The 18,513-nt window shown below is 35.9% G+C and overlaps 1 long non-coding RNA gene across 1 annotated transcript; it reads right to left on the bottom strand.

Moving 5' to 3' along the window:
* Nucleotides 1-4,913: 4,913 nt before the first annotated feature.
* On the bottom strand, nucleotides 4,914-13,294 carry LOC132709925 (uncharacterized). The gene is made up of 2 exons (XR_009620811.2): nucleotides 12,848-13,294; nucleotides 4,914-6,821 (listed from the first exon to the last, which is right to left on the bottom strand). It is a non-coding gene; the product is annotated as an uncharacterized LOC132709925 (long non-coding RNA).
* Nucleotides 13,295-18,513: the final 5,219 nt, after the last annotated feature.

Raw genomic sequence — 18,513 nt, 5'->3', positions numbered from 1 at the left:
GGGAAAGATTTTAAAACACAAAAGAAAAAAAGCTCTATTTAACTAGGGAATTGTAATAATTGAGATACTATTAATTGTATATTTCTGAAAGCAGAAATGGTTAAGTTGTGGTTTGGAGGAATATATGGGGGAAATTATTTGGTTTATTATTATTGGTAAATATAATTAATTGATTTGTAAGAAATTGGATTGCATGGAAATAATTGGAATATTCATGTTCATATTGATTAATATACAAAAAGGTAGTTATATAACTAATTGATTTATATTAAAATGTTGAATTTATATTAAACAACTAATATTACATAATTAACCAATGTGAGGATGGATATAAAAATAGATGACAATGGGAAAGGGTATAATATAGAATAGAAGGGAAAAATTGAATTTGATTAAGATTAGAGATGAGGATAAAGGGTAATATTGGTTTTTTACAAAAATAGATGAGGAATAAATATGGCAAAAAGGAAATACAGAAATTGTAAATTTAATTGAAATGACTAAACACTGTTTAAATTTGTGAACCGGCCAAATACTCTGTTAAAAGAAAATACATTGTATGTTTGTATGTGTGTTTCTAATTATTGCTATTTATTCATATTTGTTCTCTTTTATTCTTTAAAGTTTAACAATTCATTCTTTATCTTAATATCTTTATATTTGTTTGGGGTTGGCTTTCTTCCATCTTTTTTTATTGTACAGCAATCTTTCTCTTCAAACCTACCACCTCTCTCTTTTCTTTTCTTCTTACTTTCTTTTCCTCCCCCCTCTTCTTCTCCTCCCTACTTCCTCTTCCTTTCTCCTTCTCCTCCTTTCTTCCTCCCTCTCTTACCCTCCCTCCTACTCTAATTTCCCTTCCCTTCCTTCATCCCTCTCTATTGCTGTATCCTTTTATGCATATGGACTACTCAGAGGGCTGAAAAAGTTATTTCTGACTGGTCCTCGCACTTTTGACCAGTCCTCGAACTTACGACTGTCCTCACATTTTACGTTTTTGCCCTATCTTGTCACCATGGTGAAGAGAAGCAGTTGTGAAATGAGTGACATGGTTGTTAAGAATGCTAAAATGGGCATAAATGATGACCAGTCATAAGTGCAAAGACCGGTCAAAAGTGCGAGGACCAGGGCCGGATTTTCCTATAGGCTAACTAGGCTTCAGCGTAGGGCCTCAAGATCAAGAGGGGCCTACATTCAAATTGTTAGCAAAATTAAAATTACACTTTCACTATAGGTGAAAGGGCCTCATAAGTGGAATAGCCTAGGGCCTCTTTTCATCTAAATCCGGCCCTGGCGAGGACCTGTCAGAAATCACTTTTTTCAGCCCTCTGGGTAGTCCTTTTGTGCATATGGACTACTCAGAGGGCTGAAAAAGTTATTTTTGACTGGTCCTCGCACTTTTGACCAGTCCTCGAACTTACGACTGTCCTCACATTTTACGTTTTTGCCCTATCTTGTCACCATGGTGAAGAGAAGCAGTTGTGAAATGAGTGACATGGTTGTTAAGAAAGCTGCACGGGCATAAATGTGAGGATGGTCATAAGTGTGAGGACCGGTCAAAAGTGCGAGGCCCAGTCAGAAATGACTTTTTTCAGCCCTCTGAGTAGTCCCTATGCACATAGCCACGCCCACCTGGTCACATGATGAGCTAGCCACGCCTACAAAGTCACGTGACCAGCTAGCCACGCCCACCCAGTCACATGATTGCCAAGCCACACCCCCAACTAAGCCACGCCCACAGAACCTGTTGTTAAAAAAATTGAATCCCACCACTGCGTAGAAGCCAACCTGAGAGTCTTGAAGACTAAAGACTCGGATAAAAATGCTTCTAATTTAATAACAGGCATTCTTACCTAGTTCAGTCATAGAATATTCCCAATCTTTATCTAGGCATACTTCTATCATTGTTGTGTTTATGTGTTTTGAAATGACAAAATATAACAGATATTTATGCTGCAGTCATAGAGGTTGTTCTAAATATGTTTTATTTTTAATGAGAATTGGCAGATACCATAAAATTCAGAAATGTATTAAAAATCAATATGTACAATAGTATTTAAATATATTCAATACAAATTGTTTTATTACATTATAAAATTAATATTAAAAACTTGATATCCACTTTTCTGTATAAGAAATGCTGTTGTGCCAAACATTCCAGGGGAAAACAAAGAAATGGCAAAATCTCATTTGCATCTTCATCTTTTGAAGAAGAGATCTGTAGCTCCTATAATATTTTATCTGAGGTCCCACAAGATGGGAACCAAGTTGCCTTTATCCAGACTTAAATATTTATATTGAATTACTGAATAGTAATATATTTCTCTTTCACTTGGAGTGTAGCTTGAAAAAACATATATTAAACAAAGGAAGTAAACAGAAAAGAAAAAAAATCTCATAAGTAAAACAGTGTTTGATTTAAAGATATATTTTGCTGGCAACCTAATCTCTTTGCATAAAGATGCAGGGAACATTAGCACTGGTAGTTTTCAGCTATTTTTCCTACTCCAAGTTTGGATTAGCATAAGAAACTGCAGAATGTAAGATCATGTTCCTGTGCTTTAGAATTCTTTGTGTAAAAGAGACAGCATATATATGCTTCAAAGAGCCTTCAACATTTGGTTTTCCTTTTTAAATGCTTTGCCATTTTAATGGCAAAGATGGATGCCAGGGGTTTACCAGCTTACCAGATGGCCTACTAAAGGCTCATGTTCAATTGCAAAAAACAACGGGAAAGGAAAAAGAGCTAGAGAAGAAAGATGAAAGGAATGTTGAGTCTTGCAGAATAGGGTCTTCCAGAAAATCAGCAATAATTGGAAAATCAGGAGGAGACATTCACTGAACTTTAAACATCTTAAAAGTGTCAGCTACACTGCGATCATTTGGAGGGAAGATTGCATTTCACATGAAAATATGTATAAATCATAACCACTATCACCCAACAATATATTGTATATGAATCTTTTCAGCTCTTGAAGAGGGATTGAAGGGATCTGCAGGGAAATAGGAGTTACAAACTAGAACTTAAGGATTGTTAAATATTTTTAACAGTAAGTTAAATATTTTTAACAGTAAAACAGTTTAAAACAGTAAAACAGTAAAACAGTTTGACAATGGAACCAATTAACCAGAGAAGTAATGGGCTCCCATTCATAGGATATCTTCAAATATGAAAGATATTTTATTTTCTTCCATTCAATCATGTCCAATTCTTGGGGACTGCCAGGCCTGCAAGTTTTTTCAGAAGTGGTTTACTATTACCTTCTTCTTAGGGCTCAGAGAAAGTGACTAGCGCTAGCCCAGTTGGTTTTGTCCCTAAGGAATTAGGGACCATCTTCTTAGTTTCTAGTGTAATGCCTTAACCACTACACTGTTTTCCCCAAAATAAGACATCCCCTGATAATAAGCCCAATCGGGCTTTTGAGCGTATGGCAATAAGGCCACGCGCTTTTTTCAGGGTTCAAAAAAATATAAGACAGGGTCTTATTTTCGGGGAAACACGGTACACTAAACTGGCTTTCAACAGATATATAACTCTAATTGTTAATAAAATATAAGTCAATTATTAGAGAAAAGTGGGATGAGCACACTTCTGTGTTTTCCCACAAGTATGGCAACATTGAGAAGTTACTTACTTTAGTTGGCCCAAAACCAGTGGTGGGTTGCTACCGGTAGCAGCAGTGGTGTGCGCATGCAAGCGTGCGTGAGCACATCCACGAGCGCACTAGTAGCGATGGGTTTTGAAACGCGCCCCTGCCCAAAACACAGCACACACCAGATGGACTTTATAAAGCATGTTATTAAGGCTGAAGCCTCTCAACACTAAACCTACTTTCAATCCAGAAACATAGAGTACTGGCTAAATTCTGTGTTAAGAATTGGGTGAGTCTAATGTATTGTGTTGAAGACAAAATATTGGATGCGGGGCATACAGTACTCCTGTGAGTTTAACCTAGAGGTGAAGAAAATACCAAAGAAGAAGATTGGGAGATACATAATTTGTATGTGTGTGTGTGTATTCTCTTCAAACACAAAGAGGGTTTTTTTGCTTCATAGTTAATCTAAAAAGAGTTAAGGGAATCTTTTGTTCAACCATTACAGGCTTAGACAGCAAAACTCGTGTGAGAATACAGGAAAATAATATCAAAGCCAGAAGGCCAAAATTAGCCAGGTTGGGTTCATCACCTGAAGACCAGACAGCCAAAGAGCAAGTGTTATGGCACCTGTAATGCAAAACATCTGAAAGGCACCTAGTTGCTTATCCTGAGTTACTTTGCCTAATCTTCCTAGATGATGTTGGTCATTCTGGCTGGAAATTCTAAGCGCTATACTCACAAATCAACTGAAGGATACCAGTTTAAGGAAAGCTGCTTTGACATGGCTAAAATGAAAAATGAATTATCCGTGCAAGAAATTACTTATATTTGCAGCTTTATATGACATCTATTGTTGCAGATCAATTCTTGGCAGCTCTAAATTATAATAATCCAAACATTTCCCAGAATTTATTCAGGTCCGTGTCATTGTTTAATGAAAACATTAATGATTCAAAGTGTTTTCTGATGATAGTCCAGTTCTTACACTTCTAACATGTTTGTCTTTAGAGAACATTTTCAACAGGACTGTTTCTTTCACAAGATGGTATATTAAAAAGCACATTAGCTGTCAGTCAAAATTCTGACGCTAGAGCAGAATGTTTCCATGAATGCACAAAAAGAATTGTTTATTTAGTTAGCCTCATCAAATCTCTATTATTAAGATAGTATTAAGAGGCAGAATTCCATAGATACAACTACTAAAAAAACATGGGACATTTTATCTGAAATATGAAAAAATAAAGATGGAGTTTAAATGAAACTGATCTGTGCAATAACGCATGAAATTAATATGAACTCTTTTCTCTTTTTCTCCCTCTCTTTGTTTTGTATGCTGGGAAAATATAATCCACTTATAATTAGTGCTTAAAATATAATTATCATTTAAAAACTTTTCCTTCTGCATTAAAACAAAACATCTTAACATTGCCTTTCTTATTAAACATATAAATTGTGTAACAGTGTTATTTGAACCAGCTGTACCACATTGTTTTATAGAATCAGGAAGTTAATACAGTCTTCAAAGTAGAGTACCATAATAACTTACACTAACATGCCTGCAGAATGAGAAAAGATAAATTTGTCAAGTAAAATGCAGATGATCCATGAAAAATCAAACATGAAAGAGTAATGCTGGAGATCTCTCTCTCTCTCTCCTGTTTTTTTGTTTTGTTTTTTAATAAATTGGCATCATCGCCGCAATTCTGTGGCAGGAAGAAGGGGATTGGAGACTCTGCTGCTAATATTTTTTTTCCTGAATCTGTAATAATCCTAACTTTTTCCAAAAAAGAACAATAGCCTCTTTTCCAACATTTTCTTTTATCTCTATGAAAATTTCCATGTAATACACATGCCAAGCAGGCAAATAAAATCAATCTCACTTAAACAAAAAAGTTAAATCACCTCCCTTTTCCAGTTAAATATTCAAACCAAAATTACATTTTAAAAATAAGTTTTTTAAAAAGATTTAATGAAAGGAATCATAGAGTGACTCACTTTTTGTTTTTAAATCAGAAATCTCAATGCTAAGAATGACTTGTCAGAACATGTTGAAGAGCTAGGTAAGAGTGAGAATAGAAACATTGGGCTGAGCTATAGATAGCTACCATGTTGCAGCTGTAAAATAAACTTACCAAATAATCAGCTGTCGACAATTTAGAACAATATTTTTCAAACTTACCAATTTTTAAGATGTATGTACTTCAACTCCCAGAATTCCCCAGCTAGCATTCTACCTGGAAAATTTTGGGAGTTGATGTCCAAGATTCTTAAAATAGTCAATTTTGAAAAAATGCTCATTTAGAGCAATACTAGAGATATATAAATGTATGTTTTCAGCTTTCTAGCAAAAATAAATTGTGCGGCACAACTGATCATCAGAAATACCGGTTCATCTGAACTGGTAGCATTTTTTTACTACCGGTTTTTCCGAATCGGTAGCTTTTATTACTACCGGTTCGGGAGAACCGGTCCAAACCGGTAGCATTTCACCCCTGATTCTGAGCAATCTTAGCTTTTGGCCTTCACTTTTCATATCCTCTGTAGTTCCTCCTTCCTATTACTTCTACAGCTTCTCACACTACTTCTTTCTGATGTGGCTATCATTAGTGTTTGTGTGTGTATGTGTGTGCAAAATAGAGATGGGAAAGAGAGAAAAAGAGATATTATAAAAAAAGCAGGTTCCAAAGTTCTTAACAGAAGTTACAGGTACATTTATACATTTTATATTTTACCCTTTCTCTCTAACATTACAACATAATTTCTTTCTTTTGATAATCTACCCTTTCTGATATCAAACCATAAATCTCAAATTCATTTTTAGGCAAAAAGTCCATTAGGCATTTCCAGTTACTAATAAATGCAGTTATTGTCCTTTCTCTACTCAAAAAGTCAATTTTTCCATCTCTGCTAATGTTGTCATCTTCAGCAATTCCTCTGTTGTGGGTATTTCAGAGGCTAAACAATTGGTTTCTGTTGTAAAGTATCCTCTCCTTTTCATAATGCTGCCTTCATTGTTAATTTGCAGGAAGATCCTTGTTAAACTGGATTTTGGCCTCTGGAATGTTCTCCTTCCTTTTCAGGAGACACTTATGCTGGTATATTTAAATATCCTCAGAGCTGTGCAGCACTTTTAGTTTCAAAGGCCAAAAGATGATTTGTGGTGTACATGAACAATAAAACCTCTTCTTCTGGATCGCACAGCAACTAAGGAAAACAACAGTGAGATCTCTGCAAAAGGCAAAGTTTAATATGAGAAAATTTAAACAACAAATAAATAAAGCTAAGGAAACAGCATCTTTTGTCAGTTCAAGAGATTGCTACCACTCCATTCTTCAAGCAGACTGAACTCTGCACACAACTTGAATTATTTGACATTATATTCAGTCCCAACTCCTTCGCCCTGCAGTTGCAAAGTCTTGTCCCAGCTGGGAGTTTTTATTTGTAAACAGGAATTGTTGCTGCTGTAGCAGTCCACAGTATTATGTTTAACTGCTCTGTCAGCACAGCCACACAGGAGGACACAGCTAGTTTCCAGTTCCTGCACTTCTAATGAACTGACAAGTTGCCAGAAAATGGCAAGAGAACAAAATCTGAAGCAATACACTAGGAGACTTGCTATCACAATGAGCAGATGAGAAACTCACAGGTTTGGTTTGGTTTTTTTTTTACAGGGAGATTTTTATTTTAGGGCAAAATTGAGGAGATAGGGTTGAAACATTCCAAGAGTTGGGTAAAATATGTATGGGGGGGGGGAATGATTACAAGTAGTCCTCAATTTACAACTAAAATTGGAACCAGAATTTCCATTGCTAAGCTAGGCAATTATTAGGTGAATCACACCCAATTTTATATCCATTTTGTCATGGTTGTTAAGCAAATCAATGCAGGTGTTAATTGAATCATGCGGTCATTAAGCAAATCTGACTTTGCTTGTGAGAAGCCATCTGGAAAAATCACAAACAGTGATCACAGGTTCCTGGGACACTGCAACCATAGTAAACACATGCCAGTTGCCAAGCATCCAAATTGTGATTGTAGGGATGCTACAATGGTCATTTCATGTCCATTTTTTCAATGTTGCTAAACAAATAGCTATAAATTCTACTACCTACCTCTAATACTTCTCCCCAAGCATTACAGACTCTTAGCAGACTAGGACCTGGAGCATCATAGAATTGTAATCATCAAAATGATCTGTTTAAGTCCTGCTCCATTTCTAAGGGCCTTAGAAAACTTGGAATATAAAAAGGTTGGCTCAGTCATGTAAAAATTGGTTATTTGCCTTTGGCTCTTTCATCCCCTGGTTGCTACTTATAAGCTTTTGCTTTGTCTGGACTGAACATCACCATTTAAGGTAAATGCTATTGAAATAAAAGTGGTATGGTCCCTATACCTATATTCTTATTGTTCTTCAACCAAAGAATGTCCACTGAAGCCCCCATGGTCTGGCTGGAGAATCTAAACAGATATGATTGACAGCCACTATGTGACAACTGATAGTTAGTGGCAGCAAGCAGGAAGAGATTTGCTTTCCAGCATCCCCAATAAAGGGGTTAAACAAAATACAGATGAGAGAGCAAATAAACTGGGTAATCTGCAGATCAGATGGAACTTGATCAATGGAAAAGCAGTTAACAGCATCATGTTCAGAACCTGTCACTACCATCCAGGGAAGAGAATCTGAAGCCATATTTGTACAAATATTATTTGATTGATGACCCCGGGCAGCCTTCATAGTTAAAATAGAAACTAAACAATCAACTAAATTCAACTATTAAAAACTGATTTACAGACAATTTTTTTGATCTGCATTTCCCACAATTGGGAGTTATGGAATTACAACTCCCACAATTCCTAGAATACAAGTAGGTCATGCTAATTGTACATTCCAGAAGTTTCAGTCCCAATATATAAATAGAGGGCATCAGGTTAGCAAAGTCTGATCTAGAATGTAGCAATATGTTTACAGGAATAATTTTTACAGATTATCTTAATTACTGACACATTATTTTCTAACAACATCCTAACTATGAAATATTTTTATATTTTGGTTGCATTCTTTAAAAATATTAATAATTAATGGCTAGTGGTATAATTAATATCTTGAAGCACTCTTAACAGCATAGCAAAAACAAAGCATAATAAAAGCAAATTGTAGCAAAGGAAAACTGCATATTGCATAATTTATCTAAAGTAAACTCAATGCAAAAAGTTGATGCTATATGTACTAAAATTTCTGTGTTATGTATGTGTGTGTGTGCGTGTGTATGTGTGTGTGTGTGTATATAACTGGTGAAATCCAAATTTTTTACTACCGATTCTGTGGGCATGGCTTGGTGGGCCTGGTGTGGCTTGGTGGGCATGGCTTTGTGGGCATAGCAGGGGAAGTGTGTGTGTGTGTGTGTGTGTGTGTGTGTGTATACACACACACACATGTCTATATATTTAAAAAGCATACAAAACTCTTAGACCTTTTCCTGAAAAATATGAATAAGAAATAATTGTAGGAAAGGGATGATTTCATTACTTTGGGTGAGTTCATCCAGAAATCTTCATGATTCAAGATATATTCATCAAAGAGTTGACAATTTGATTTATAATCAGCCAACTGACCTTAAGAGTTATTCTAGCCTCATCAAGCTTTATAAAACCTCAAAATTAAATTTTATTTTTCAACCTGGAGAGACAGTTTGGTCTAGTGATTAAGGTACCAGGCTATAAACTGGGAGACCATGAATTCTAATCCTGCTTTAGCGGTGAAAGCTAACTGGTTTGAGCTAGTCACTCTCTCGCAGCCCAACTCATCTCACAGGGTTATTATGGGGAAAATAGAAGGAAAATGTGTTGAATATGTTTGCTGCTTTGGGTTATTTGTAAAATAATAGAGACAGGATATAAATAAAAATAAATAAACTTGTTGTAAGGACTGTGCAGAAGTCAATATATTTTGACAGGTATACAGTATGATTCTAAGGCATTGTATCCATTTTTCCTATTTTTTATCCTTTTTGGCACAATTTATGGTAATAATTTTAAAATAATCCCATTCCTGTCAATTTACTTTTGGAGATCTGAAACAATGAAAATTTCTATTATCATCAGTATCAGAGCCAATTTTCTTTAAAAGAATCCAAAGTGAACCCAAATTAAAATAAAGAGCAAAAGGGGGGGCTAGTAATTAGTAATTAAGATGAAAGTGACTTTTATCACTGCAACTATTACAGTAATCCTCAGAGCACTTTCCCCAAATTAATATGTTAACCACACAATGAAGTACACATTGAGACTTCTTTTTAGTAAAGTTACACTGCTATTATGCATCTATTTAGAGTCTTCACCAGCCTTTCTTCCATATTATGTGCCTAGAATTTTGCTTTAAAAGCAGAGGTGAAATGTACTTACCTTTCCTACCAGTTTGCTGATGTGCATGTGCTGTTGTCTACATGCGCACCATCACCTGTGCATGCGCAAAGCCTTATGCGCATGTGCAGATGGTCAAAACTGGGACGTGACGATGTCCTGGTTTGGGGGGGGGCAAAGCCTCCCGCCATCGCCACTAGCGGTTCTCCAAACTACCCACTGCCAGCACTACCGGCTCCTGCGAGCCGGATACAGCCAGTAGCATTTCACCCCTGCTTAAAAGCAAAGACAAATAACCTTTCCTGTGGACTATTTCCTACAACATACATACTAAGAGCTATTTTTTGTGCTTCAGAAAAGTTTATGTTAACTCAATTACTTTACTTCAGAAAAGTTTAATTGTTTTACATCTGCAGAAAGATTCTATGGAGGTCATGTGAAGTTGTTATTGGTATTCATGCTATGTTAATAATGTGCTAGTATGTATTTTGTTCTACAGATTAATATAATTTGGTCATAAATCAGTGTTCAGTGAAATTAGAATCCAGAAAAAATGAATGTAGTAGAGATCCTAGAAATTCAAGACAGAACACAATTGATAAAAGATCACAGATAGCTATATTAGATAGTTGTTCATTTGTCAGGGGTTTTATTCCCCTCCAATCCATCAGGGCATTCCTAAAGAATTAGGAAGACCAGATAAATTGTTAAGATTTTATTCTTTTTTATTGTCATTACTTCAATGCTTTTTCCAAAATTTGATATTTAAAGTGCATCTTTTTTACTGGAAATTTAGCAATCCTTTGTATAATTTTTTAGAATAAATTACTGAACAGTGCTCAGTGTGATTTTTCTTTGATGCTACCTCAAAACGTATTCTAACACAGTAGCTATGTTTGATCTATAGGATCTAAATGTTCTGGAAATAGTTCAGATGAGATTATAATCCCCATGAGCTCCTTCAAAAGCACCAACATGATGCCTTCAAACTTTGAGGTTAGAAAAGACTACCATATATAGCCATGAAAATCTAAATCATCGAAAAATCAATCCAGAATTCTTACTCGATGCACAAATGACCAGACTGAAATTATCATATTTTGGCTTTTTTTTTTTTTTAAGTCAGTAATGCCAGGAAACATGAAATAAAGAAAAGAGGGGAAAAAAGCAACCAGGAATAAAATACTAGACTGTATTACAGATGGGAACATTGTCAGAAAACCGGAAGGTAAGGATTGAGGGAAGATTATCCTGGAGACAGTCTATTTATGCTGTCAGTAATAGGCAATACAAATTTGATAACAGATAATCAAGGATTGGGATTGGGTATGAGCCAGATAAATGCTCCTGAAAAATTATAGGCCAGACTCTTTCTGTGTAGTCTAACCAATCTCACAAGCTGATTTGATATTCTTTTGTTCTACGAAATCTGTAGAATTGGGTTGGACTGAAGCAGTTCATGTGTTGAAATAGGACTGGGGAGAGCAAGCTCAGTTTCACTCTCAGCCAAGACCTTTGGTCAATCACTCTCAGCCCCATATCTTTTAGGTTTAATTATCAGGAAGGAATGTGGGAAGAGTCTTGAACTCCTGCAGGAGTGACAAAACCCATTTTTTATTTCCAGATTTAAATGGTGAACAAAAAATAATAGTAAGAAATTGGTTCCACAAGGCATGTATGGTGCTTAAAGCTGAACTAAATAGTGTATTATTTCACTATTAAAGTTTAACATGAAGTCATAACAAAATAGCTAAGTGATCACTGAAGTTTTGCCTTTCAAAATGTTGTATTCGGCATTATACCCACAGGTGTAACTATTTGAAAGCCTGGAGAGGTGGTGCTGATCGTTTAAATCTGGAGGCCAGGAATGCAAATACCTGCATTCAATCCTTTTCTGCTCCAGCTGAATATATCAAACTGATCCATGTTTTCAAAGTTCACCTCTGCATGGCAACAGTGAGGAAAAGAAGAAAAAGATGGAAGTTGCAAAGCTGCAAGGGGAGGGGAGAGAAAAGAAGCATAAAGAAAGAAAAACGCTAGCCTTGCCCATTCTTGGCTCTGGCCTCGCCCCTCCTGCCACGTGTCCCCAGGCTGATCAGATCCTAAACTCCGCCCTCCCCCGCTTTTCTTGGCAGAAGAAAAGTCGTGTGAAACACAAGCGCTTTGGATGTTTTAGTTGAAAGTGGCATGTGTCAAAAAATAAAGTGAGCAACCAAAACTGAAAATTATTCCATCTTTTTTAGGTAAGCAGATTCTGGGATAATGCCAGGGGTTCACACTTCAGGCCCCAATGACCGATTTATCTAACGTAGGAAATTTCCTATCCTATTTGCAGCGATTTTTGTTTGCTGCTCGAAACAAAGGATTGACCACCACGTGGCTCGGAAGCACAGAGCAAAAGTTTCACTTCCTTCTCTTGCCTCTTTTACGCCCCTCCGGCTTTTTCAGCCAGGCCTGATCAGAAGCAGATCTAAAACGAAAGACCAAGGACCTTCGCTAACACGTGTAGGATCGGCTGATCTAGGAAGAAAACAATTACCTGTAGCCAGCAAGGCTGATTTTGAATGGGGCACGGGAGGGCCCCAGCAAGATAAACAGAAATGAAACATCTGCAAGTGAACAACTAGGGTTGGAGAGCGCCAAGGACTCCGGCATGAAAAGCAAGAGTCATCGATTGCTGCAGGAACAAAGGGGAACTAAGAGCTGCATCCGCCTTTATCCTAAATCGTACCTTTCCAATCTTACTAGACAAAGATCAGTTTAACAAATTCAAGCCTTAGGAGTGAATAAATCTAGGCGCATTAATACTACCTTTCTTTTCTCATGCAAATTGGGCAGAGACAGCTTTATTCCGCCCGTCCCGTTAGTATTCAGCGCGCCTTGGCTTGCCTCACCTTTCCACTTGCCCCAGCTCAGCCTCCGCCTCCTGCACCCCGTGCTGATGCATTTCCCGGGTCCCCTTTGTCTCCCTTGCCTTTGTTCTTTGCACACTCTCGCCTGCCTACGTAGTTCTTTGGCTTGTTTTTTCTCCTCCTGCCCTTGCGCTCAGTTAAAGGAAACACGAGCTTTTTCACCTTCGCTTCCAACGATCCGTCCTTTCCCATCTTTTGGGAGCTCGACGCCTTTGCAGGTTTGTTCGGTTTGAGGTTTCTCTCCGCCCATTCACAACAGAATTACTGCCGATACTGGCTTTTTGGAAAAGTCCGGAGTTCGCAAAGCAGACCTCCGAAATGGCCTTAGCCGGAGCATCTCTGCTATCTAGTGCATTGTTTCTTTTCCTTTGGAGCCATTTCAGCTACACCCCCGAGATGTTTGTTCCTTAGTTTCCAACACGTCTGAAAACGAGAACTCCTACGGCAGTTCTGCTTCCATATGGCCGAATTTAAGCACATAAAAGGCTAATTCATGGATTAGATCAAGGGCAATTCACCATCGATTCGTTGGTAGCCAAATGCAACACAGTACCTTATTTTGGAAGCTGCGAAGCTAGGCATTATGTAAGCTAGTTCCCACAAGTAATATGAACAGGTGGATTTTTAGAAGACAGAAAAAAAAGCTGACTTTAGCATTATTACAACCCCAGGCTCTGTCCTTTAGGGCAGTGAGCATTGATTGGTGCTGTAGACCAATGAACGATTTTGAGAAAATTGCAGATAACTTTTGTTTTGTTTTAACACCAAATAATCATTTTTTGAATAGCTTAGTTCCTTCCTGAGTAACCAGTATATAAAGATTGAAAATGTGTGAGGTAATAGTCAGCTCTATCTAAACACAACACAAATTTGGAAAATGCATATAAGATATAGAATTTATGGTTCATGTTCCACAATAAAATTGCTTTACACTTTACTTTCATGACTGAAAGTAGCAAAGATACTAAAAGTTGTTTCAAACTCTATAAATAAAAATGTTATGTGTACAAGACATTTGTGCAACAAAATAATAGTTCCACATGCAGATGTTATTTTGATCAAATTCAGTCTACATACTGGATTTCACCCCCATGAGTCAGTCCATTATGTGCAGTTGTTCTAATTAACAATCTGGGTACCATATGCATGCATTGGAGTAGCACCATTTCAATGCCTCCAGCAGCTCCAGACTAGCTTAATTTGACTTTAAAAAAAAAAACAACCTATCCTTTATCAAGGATACTTGCTAAAATTCTCAGTGCATCTCATATTGTGGAAGGAGAAATAAAACATTTGGGAAGGGCCACACTAATTAGACTATTTATAGAAAGTATACAGTAGAATGTGCAGAAATTTGAATAAAGCATGGCCTTACTAGAAAAATCAACTCCTAACTGTCTTTCCAAATGTAGTTAGGTCAAAAACAGGGCCTAAATAGGATGCCTTTAGTGTTTTTCAAACCTGGCAACTTTAAAACATGTGGATTTCAGCTCTTATGATGACTGGGAACTCTGGGAATTGAAATCCACACATCTTAAAGTTGCCAAGATTGAAGAACACTGCTTTAGAGCAAAACTGACTTAAGCCTAAGGAACAGCTGCTAAGCAGGGAGATTTCAGAACTCATTTTTCCCCTAATTTGTTTTGGCCTAGGGAAAAAAATCAAATGTGCATATGAAAACATCCCCTCTGTAAATCCAAAGTCTAACATTTCCTAATGATACAAATATCAGGAAATAAATAGAGTTGACATATTGGGCCTCAGTATTGGATCCCTTGGAGATACTTATCAAAGATTTTGCCAATCTCACAAAATCTATATAGAAGCCATCTCAGCTGACAGTAGACACTTGTTTTATGAGTTCATGAGAGACAGTTTCTGTCCCTGGACCTGAAAAGAAGCAAATCCCCAAATCTTTCTGCTGGTTCTCACATCTGAACGTTATGGGCACTTCCATAAAATAGCAGTGTTGGTATGTAAACCACATATAAATACTTCAAATTGGCATTCACAGAAAAGGTTACTGGCTTCAAAATGATCAATGTGACTTAGATATTGGAAACCGCTCCCTGTTTTAGTAGCCTTCACTTGTTTTGCATGCATATAGGAAGAGGCAGGGTTTTCATCCACCAGTCATATCACCTTTGCTGTGTGTGTCCCTGCCGGAAAGCAATCTACTGATGTCTTATCCCACCATTTTTTTCAAGTTTCCCAGAATGCTGCCAACTGACTTACTTTAATCTTTTCTGGATTGTAATTACCCAAATTTGTTTTCTAAGAATGCCTCGCAGATCTGTGGGAATGGGTATTTTCATATTTTTGGAAATATAAATTATATCTGAGGCTGATATGTTGGCTGAAGCATGTTAACTGCCTTTTAAAAACAATAAAGTTCAAAATAAAAACGATTTGAGATAAAAAATCTGGTAATGGTGATGGGGTGATCATGGGAACACATTGAAGATCCAAGACTCAGAAAGCAAAGTTTAGGTCATATGCCACATAATATTTAGTCCTGCCATGTCTTGCTTTCATCTACATCTAATCACTCTTTGTGCCATCTAAGCTTGCAGTGGTTCCCACATATCTTTTTTCCAAAGCTAATTGTTCATTTTACTAAATTATTTGCCAGGCTGTATTTGTATGGCAATAAAGGAAGGTACAGGGTGATCAGATCTACCATACTATATTTAAAATTAACTACTGTACAAAAGGAATATCAGATCATATACAATGTAACCTAAGAAGAACCCTTTTTCATCAGATCAACATGCTGTTCCCAATGGTGGCCCATAATAGCAATCCAAGAATAGATCTTGAGAACAATAATTAAAGCTTTGAGGCCAATTTGGAAAAAAAAGAAGCAATCAGTCTAAAATGAATTAAAATCTTAAAAGGATCAAACAGAGCTGCATGTCACATTTTTATTTTTAAATGCAATTTATAATACACCTTTCAGTAACATCAGTTGAGCAAAATCATTGCCTATTGGACTGCAGCCTCATTAGAGATTTAAAGAACCATGCACCTACATCTACACAAACAGTTTTAACAATATTTAACATAGCAAAAAGGGGAGGGAAGCTTGACATTCAAGGAAAATTTAAACATATCTCTGGGAACATCAAGGCTTTTGAACAGGCCTAGCACTGCACAAGAGAGATCTGTGGGCCTTTATCAATTCTTTCTGTGTGTGTACTATATTAGCAATGCCTCCGGAATAATAGTAGTAGTAAATAATAATAAATCCATCAAGGATTTTCAATTCATTAAAAGCTGATTTTTCAGGACATATTGTGTGTGTGTGTGTGTGTGTGTGTGTGTGTGTGTGTGTGTGTGTGTGTGTGTAGCAGGTTCATTTTTTCATGCATAGGTGTTCTCTTTATAAAGATTGGCTCTATCAGGCTACATCTGCTTCTGATTAAGGCTTTTAAGTGGGACTCAGCACTACTGAAATTAGAGTCCACAGCCAAACTGAAGTTAATAGAATAAAATGTCATAAATTATTTTACTACTTTTTCATTGAACCGCCTAATTGTATTGCTAATATTTTGCCTAGGACTACTTTTAGCAACTATTATTTTTCAAATGTTTTATATTATTTACTAATTTATACACAACCTTTCTTAACCTGAATTCAAACCCAACGTAATTTACAATTAGAATTCGGTAACTTAAATTCAACTTCAATGTTGCAAATAAAACAGTTTCTTTTATTCTCAGAAAACTTGAAATCTAGGACTGGAGCCTACTAGCAGAAGGACAGAACAGAAAAATGCAACTCTTTCTCCTTTTCTGCCATTTCCTTCATCCAGCAACTTTTTCAATTTTTTCCTATTGCAGATTTCCAGAGGCACCAAAAGATGGGAAAACTTTACCAAAAGAAGAACTCACCTCGAGAGATTAACCCAATAATGAAGTCAGGATAGTTAAAAAAGCAAACAAACTCAAATGACTATTCTGCATAAAGGTTTCGATTGTAATAAAGATTTGGCTGATTCTCTGACATTTGAACAATTGCAAATATATATTGTGGCAGAAATATCTTAAAAGTAACTTTCTTTTAAAAAGCCATTTTGGAGATGGAAATATTAAAAAATAAAGTCATATCTCTCTCCCCCCTCCCCCCACTCTCTATATACACACACATACATACACATAGATTTTTGTAGTTTACATTGTATTGTAATATATTGGAAATGTTATTATAAAAAAATACATTTAAATGGTCATCTTTCTTTTTTTTCCAAAATCAGGCAAGGAATTAATTTATATTTAAATAATTATTTGAATTATTCAAAGAACTATTCAAGCATATTCATTTTGGAAAGCACATTAGTGAAGCTGGTAGTTTGTCAGTTTTTCATAGTTCCATATGGAAATAGAGAAACAGATGCATTTTAAAAATCCTGAAGATTTTACTTCAGGAAAATTCATGTTTCACAGCACAGAGAAATATTCAGTTAAGTCAGGACAGTTTTTTTGAAATAAGCAGACTCTGGAAAATACTGCACTACACCAATTAAAAATCGTCACCCAACACCAATTTTTAAAAAATGGAAATTTCCACAGTACTTTCCCTCCTATTACATGTAGTATTTTTTTAAAAGAATGCCCAACATACCGGTAATTCCAAAAAGTAAAAAAAAAAAATTAAACATGAACTTGCTATGTTACTGTTTCATACTATTGATCTTAATGAACTTGAAAACTGTAGTGTATTATGATAATTGCATTATATTGATTAGCATAATTTTGACAAGTAACCAATCAGGAAGTTCTTATTGCTTTATATTTGGTTTATACTATACTGCTTTATAAATGTCCATCTTTCTTACAGAAAATATAAGCATATGTACAAATAATATTCTCAAAAAAATTCATATCTTAATATTTCCACCACCATTAATAATTTGCATTTTAGGGATTATGCCTAGGAGACACCTGTGCACTGTGAAGCAAGCCTGGTATAAAATGAAATATAGACAAATATATAAAATATATAAAAGGATAATGTGTTTACTTCATATTCCTTGTGGGTTGATTTGTTTAATAATAAGCAATTATACAAGATTATGTTTTATGATTGGTATGAAATTGTTAAAGTGAATCATTTCAAAAATGTGGAAACTAGGTTCCAAATCAGCACTTTACTTTTATATGAAAACTACAGTATTCTAAAAAAAAAAACCACTATTATTATTGTGCAAGGTATGGTATTGGTTCTCTAATATTGTAATATATAGTACCAATAGTTAGTGCACAGATCTGCATCTTTTCATTTTTCTAATTGTGTCAAACAAAAATGAGACAAAGGCAAAACACATACATGCACTTATTTTGTAGAGATTTGTGTGTTATTTCAAGAACAATTTATTTTAACCTCTTCCATCAAAATTCAGGTATTTATTGATAGATGAAATATAACTAAAACTGAGTTTATTTATTTGTGTTGTTATTCTATATGTGGTTTTGAGATTAAAGTCCTTTGCTACAGCCTTTCTCAATCTCCAGATACGTTGGGATCAGAATTCTTGAGAATTCGTAGTCTTTATATTTATAATTTAGGTTTCAGGTCACTGGCACAGGCATAAATATTTGATTAGAAGTATTGATTTGCTGTTGATATAAACAGTTTGACATTATTC

This window comes from Pantherophis guttatus, chromosome 4 (genome assembly GCF_059756535.1).
Source record: "Pantherophis guttatus breed Tessera chromosome 4, ASM5975653v1, whole genome shotgun sequence".
Classification (NCBI taxonomy): Eukaryota; Metazoa; Chordata; class Lepidosauria; order Squamata; family Colubridae; genus Pantherophis; species Pantherophis guttatus.
This window is presented reverse-complemented; position numbering and strand designations above follow the sequence as displayed.